Source organism: Panthera pardus, unplaced genomic scaffold (genome assembly GCF_024362965.1).
Source record: "Panthera pardus isolate Hobbes unplaced genomic scaffold, ASM2436296v1 HiC_scaffold_2, whole genome shotgun sequence".
Classification (NCBI taxonomy): domain Eukaryota; kingdom Metazoa; phylum Chordata; class Mammalia; order Carnivora; family Felidae; genus Panthera; species Panthera pardus.
In genome coordinates this window covers 18,465,353-18,471,725 of record NW_026526765.1, presented here as the reverse complement: position 1 = coordinate 18,471,725, position 6,373 = coordinate 18,465,353, and the positions used below count along the sequence as shown (strand labels likewise).

Below are 6,373 nucleotides of genomic sequence, written 5' to 3'. Positions count from 1 at the left end.
ATGGCTTCCAGGTGAAATGGACTTTATCCTCGGGTTCCACAAGATAAAAACAATCAAGCTACTTAGCGGAGTGAGAAGCAGGACTCCAGCCTTTGCCTCCCAATTCCCTGATTTTCAACAGTCCTCAAAGCCTTTTAATAGCAAAGCTCCAGGTGCAAAGGAAACCAGGTGCTGTCACTTTGCCCGCGCCCACGCTTCCCCCTCCACTAAGCTCCTCTAATGAGTGTCCTGAGAACTATGGAGTCCTTCCATTCATTCACAGCACTGTACAATGAACGCTAGGGGGGAAAAAGAACAAACAAGATACGTTTCGAATACAAGATTCAATTACTTTTCACAACTCGGTGATGTGTCAAAGGCACGCTGTGTTTTGTTTTGAGGGCGGAGAGATGACTGGGAGGGAATCCTGGGCCCCCATTGGCTGGCCGCTCGCCGCTGCAGTTGAGCTCCAGCCGCTCCGCGAGCATTATTGATCCGAAGGGTAAACGTGGAGGGAGCCACAGAGAGGGGTCCAGGCGTTTCTGAGAAGAGAGGCAGACCGCTTCCAGGAAGAAAGTGGTGTCTGCTGGCTGCCCGGCTTGGAGGATCTTCTGTGAATGAGAGAGGACGAAATGCAAGGCAGTTTGTTGCTACAGTGATTTTAGAAGAAAAAAAAAAAGAGAGAGAGAGGGAGAGGGAGAAAGGAGAGGGAGAGGAGAAAAGGGTCTCACCTTCGGTGCAAGGCTGGTTTATTGCATCCTGCTGCTGCTGCTTCTGATTCTGTTCCTGCAGCTGCCTTTTCTGCCATCAGGTAAGCCTCCTTTTTTTCTTTTTCTTTTTTATTGGGATTGCATCGTGTGTGATCGCTTCAGGATATACGCACAGAAATTCATACATGATTAATAAAGTGTTGCCTGGCGTCGTCAGAAGCTGAACGAGGCTGCACACAGACCTGGCATCTGAATTAGGAACTGGTGCGTGTGGTTTTGCTTTGGGAAACTTCAGTAAGTTCTAAACAAGTCTCTAGTCTTGAGAGCGAGAGGTTGAATTAAAAGGGGAGGGAAAGAAATGTTTTAACCACTCCTGTACCTTGCTTAGCGTGGTTGAATTTTCAAATGAAAATAATTATGTTTAGGGAGGTGTTCAACTGGTTATTTTATAAATGGCTTTATTGATCTGGTTTTTTACGATAAAATAATGCTTTATTTTCAAAAAATTCTGAAAATACCCATCTCTCCTGATTTTTGTTAAAATACATTAACATGTCTACAATCCTTCTCCACTGACACTAAGACACATATATTTAAAAACTTCATTCTTCACTAAAGAAACTGTAAAGCAATGCAATGCTTTAATAGCTAGTCTCTCAGTATACAGCTGAGTTTCCTACAACAAAACTAATTTGGGACAAGTGGAGGAGATACAGATTACCAGATCTGCTGTGCGTTATATAATATGCATTTCAAAAATTATCTTAAAGGTATTAAACATTTGGTGGTACATTCAAAAAGAAAGAACTATTTGCAGTAGAAGGTCATGCTAGCAAATCATTTTTCCAAAGAGGCATTCTGTAGTTTATAAATATTTTCTCCCTCTTAAACATCATTCTTTGCACATGGAAATCACAGTGGCTTCAGCACCTCTATAGTTCATAGTACTTGATGTCTCTTATAGACATTTCTCTGCACTCTCTGGAGAGAGAACTGACATACTTTTGGGTGATTCTGCGACCATTTCATGATTCTCAATTTCTCATCCGGTGTTTTGAAGCTCATTCTCAAACTGCTTAGCTAGAAAATCACCTTACATACTGAGGGGGAAAAATGTAATAGAGCAGGTTATGAAAACGTGTTTACAGTTTTAAATTACACTCTACATGACCAAAACGTGGAAATCCAACCATGCCAAGCAGGTATTAGTTTGCTTGGTCTTTTCAGCATACCTGACTGGTTTCAAGATTTCTAAAACCCAGGTGCATGGCTGTCCAGAAATATTGAACCTCCTCATTCAGTGGCATCATTTATTCATTCAATTATCAAAATCAATTTGAGAATCCCTTTAATTTATACATCTTCATTATTATTTCTAGGAAGACAATTACCTGAGTAGGTTTTTCTTACAAATATTTCCATTATTCCAGCAGAAGGTCTCTTCAGAATTGAAAGGTAAATGTTTACTCTTCCCAAGCCATAAGCAGTTGATTGACAAATTGTTTTGGAATGCTGCGAGCTTAGCCACACACAAAGTAGAAGGTTCCACTTAAGTAATTTAACTAAGGGGCACATCCGCTCGTTCAGTGACGAGATCTGGGGACATTGCCTCCACCTGCTATAGAAACTGCTGTATCAAAAAGAGGTCTTCCATGTACTTGAAAATCAATTCCAGAATATATTTTCTCCTTTATTAATGGCTTGTATTTTGAAGACTAACTTCTAGGTTTAACTCTGCCGTTATTAACCGCCTTCTCATTAAAAAAAAAAAAAAATCACATCTTCTTTTCCGTTATGTTCAGCAAATCTCCAGTTTCTGGATTCTTAACTTTGACTGCTGTGTACCGTTTTCTAGCACTAGGGGGGAGTTTTCAAGCCAAGAATGCTTTTTTCCCCTACTGGACCTGATTCTTTCCACTGATCTGCTTAGTGATGTGATCATTTTAGATAATTCCCATAAAGAGAGAGAGCCGAATTATAATGGGAGGGAAGCATCCTCTGTTTTACATGTGGGGTAATGTATATGAAGATCTTATCACAGCAAAAGCAGTGCTTAGTTTATGGGAAAAGATCCCAGCTCATGCTTCACGTGACATTTTTCACCTCAGTATGACTGCATCCTTTGAGGATGGAGCACACACTGATCTCCTTGGATTTAGAATCTTTTGCATCTGGTATTTTGGCAGAACGTATTTCATGTACTAGGCTGTGATATTGACTGAAATCAATCTTTTATCATTTTGTGGTTAGTAAGAATGTCTGTCACTCTTACCTCTTCGAATGATTGTGATGAACATCAAATCACTCTCGCTGATGAAATAGTACTGCAAATAGTCTGCTGAAACTGTTCTTACATGAGATGTGCAATATTACTGTGTTTTCACACCTGTGCCATTTAGATGTCAGATCATTACATCTAACAACTGTGATAGGAAAATACATACAGTGATGGTTCTCTTCAGAAGTGAGCCATGTTTTCACGTAAAAAAATATCAAATCTAAGGCCTGTGTAATATGATGACTTACTAATAGACTTTTATAAACGTCTTCATACTTCCAAAGAGGAAGTGTGATTATGGAAGTCTCATTTAAGGTAAGATATCATTTCTTTAGTCTCTTAACAAAGCTATTTCTAAAGTAATTTATGTCCTGTACCACCCTGTCAGTATTACCACATCAATAGATAGCATTTTGCACCAATTCATGATTCCATTTATATCTAACGACAGGTGGAAATTATTTGCTCTTTTCTGTTTAACAAATATTGAGTTTTACTTTTACAAGGGGTCAATTCATATCAAGACAAATAAAATTAATTAAGGAATGAAGATTTATGATTTTCCTGAGACCTTTCCCTTTACTAACACTTGATAATTGAGCAATTTACACTCTTACAGCTTTTGAAAGCATTTTAACTTTTGACTTTAAGGTAATTGCTTTTTTTCCCCCTGAATTACTATGCTGAAAGGGTGACCTGTCATTACAAAACTTTAAAAAGAAGTGTGTGTGTGTGTGTGTGAATGTGAACATTCATTTGTGTGTGAATGTGAATATTGCTGCCCGTGTTGAATGTCCATAGTGGTTAGTCAAAGTTATTTTAAAGCATCACATGATAAGATGACTAATAATATGTGGTAAGTAACATTTTTAGAAAAGACTAAGAGAAAGTTATGACTCTTGTAAAATTGAATAACAGATGAACTTCTCATAGTTTTCTATTTTTTGTGAGCTGCTGGTTAATGTTTTAAGAATTTATTTATTCAACTATTAATTATCACTTAATTTAATAAGCGTTTGTTAAACTGTTGAAAACAGGCCCTGTATTTACTGTTTTTTGTAAAGTTAGTTTCATTCAGGATTGTATCACTTTATCATATTATAGCTCTGGTATTAAGGGATAACTTAAATCTTCAGTATGTTCCAGGTTTTGTTTTTTTTTTACACTTAAGGGTTATTATTTTTTTTTTCCATACTCCTTGCTCTGTGAACATTTAAGTCATTACTCCATAAAAGGATCTATCTTACCTCGAATATAAGGGATGTGCTATTTGAACAATGTGAAATTCTTCTTAAAATATGTACATCTCATGTACGTGGTATGGCTAGTCTGCTGAGAGAAAGTGAGGCCCCAGTTTGTGCACAGATACCCAGTAGAGAAATACAGGACTTGTGTATCAACTCCTGAACCAGTGCATACTTAGTGCAAAGTACCAAAGAAAGCAACATTAGGACATAGCTTGGGACTGTGGAATTATCCACAAAGTAGGATGCTAGTTACAAGCATGATTGATTACACCTGAAGTGTACCATATACTCAGTAAGTTCTGTAACTTCTGCTTTTTTTGATCCTTGGTTTCTTCTCTTGATTAGTATAATATTACCACATAGAAAACACTCACTAATAGATCTTTCTCTTTGGAAATTTCCATGACCATAGTACTAGATTGGTAGAGATTAACTACAGCCAGAGCTGGCCCTCTGGGTTAGATGAAAACATGTGGTGGCCAGTATTTGCCATATGCTAAAATATACTTGTCATGTTGGGATGTCTGTGGTTTTCAGGTCACTTACCTAAAAATAATTCCACTTATTTTTGGCAAGAATGCTTTTAATGAATAGGCATGGGTATTTCTGGTAGTGTAATAATAATCAATGAAGTTTAGATTATGATGAAACCATATTTCAAGAGGTTTACAAGTCCAGCAACAAGGAGAATAAATCACCAAATAGAAAGCACAGAGCCAAGGGAAGTTTGTGGGATTATTATTATTATTTTTTTATATAGAGATTTGAGCATGTGCGTAGATGAGATGGGAGTCATTAGAAAGAGAAAAGAAAATGAATGATGGATGGAGAACTTAAAGTGTTGGAGGAGTTTATCAAAAGGCTGTGATCCCCTTTTGACCCCTGAGCTGGACCCTGGCAATCAGAAGTTCCTCATCCTCTTTCCTGTCCTTGGAGTGTGCATTCTGCCCACCATTCTCACACTAGGAGTTGTTTCAAGGACAAAACCTTGAGAAAGTAAAGTGTTGTTGAGACCATTAGACAGAGTATGTGACTGAACACTGTTAAGGCCTCTACACAAACTTTTTTTTTTTTTTTTTTTTATTTATTTATTTATTTTTGGGACAGAGAGAGACAGAGCATGAACGGGGGAAGGGCAGAGAGAGAGGGAGTCACAGAATCGGAAACAGGCTCCAGGCTCCGAGCCATCAGCCCAGAGCCTGACGCGGGGCTCGAACTCACGGACCGCGAGATCGTGACCTGGCTGAAGTCGGACGCTTAACCGACTGCGCCACCCAGGCGCCCCTCTACACAAACTTTTAAGATTCTGTCAGGCAGATGCAGAGATTAACTCATCTTGTGGGCACCCATAACAAGTCTCATGCAGAAGTTTCTTTACTTGCCAAATCTGCCACATACCAATCTCTCTCCTTGCCCTCCATGTCCAGGGCCAATTTCAACTTAACCCAGAAAGCTCCTGAGTTTTTGAAGCCATATAGAGAAGATTAAAATTTATAATATCCAGGGCATAGGTGGAATATACAATTAGAAGATGTCATTAATTTTAATAACACAAGTGAAATAGTATTCAAAAGCCAAATATCAAATAATTTTAGCTCACATTTCAGCATTTATTAATGTCTTGAATGTCAAAAAGGATTGTTAGGAAGTAATCAACCAAAATGTGATGTTAATTTAATTTATCTAAAGTAATACTTTTAAATTTAATTGAAAGAGATCCAGATGTTTGTTAAATGCTGAGAAGTAGGGGAAATTAACTTGAAAAGACTGCCCCTAGGAAAAAATGTTGGGGTGTTATCATTAGCACTGAATAGTATGATGTTTTTAAAACTATTTCTGAAGAGAGAATGTGGAACACTTGAAGTAACAAGGAAGTAATCAACATTGTATCCGAAAGGAAATGTCCTCCTAGAACTTTGTGGGTCATGTTTATTTCCAGGAAGGGTAGCCTACTCCAAGTGTGATTTCAGACTATTTTAAAAGCAAAATGGTTCCTGAAACTCTACTTTTCGCTAATTATTAGCAACAGGATCATGGGTAAAAAGTGAAAACATAAGCTCTTGGCAAGGTTTTTATGTTATATGTTTACTTAGACAAGAATGGGAAGCCAAGAATACTTCTCTGAAATAGAAGGGTGTTTCACAGTGAGATACCTCATT

General features: G+C 37.9%; 1 protein-coding gene across 3 annotated transcripts in view; it reads left to right on the top strand.

The window, feature by feature from the left end:
• Nucleotides 1-348: 348 nt before the first annotated feature.
• The window catches only part of CDH12 (cadherin 12), a 1,048,697-nt gene continuing 1,042,672 nt past the window's right edge, over nt 349-6,373 (top strand). For 2 of the 3 annotated variants that reach the window (XM_019450745.2, XM_019450744.2), the window contains exon 1: nt 351-790. The gene's annotated coding sequence lies outside the window, so the exon portion shown is untranslated. Of the gene's footprint in view, nt 791-6,373 lie in introns of all 3 variants that reach the window. The other variant, XM_053906903.1, reaches the window with a different exon arrangement.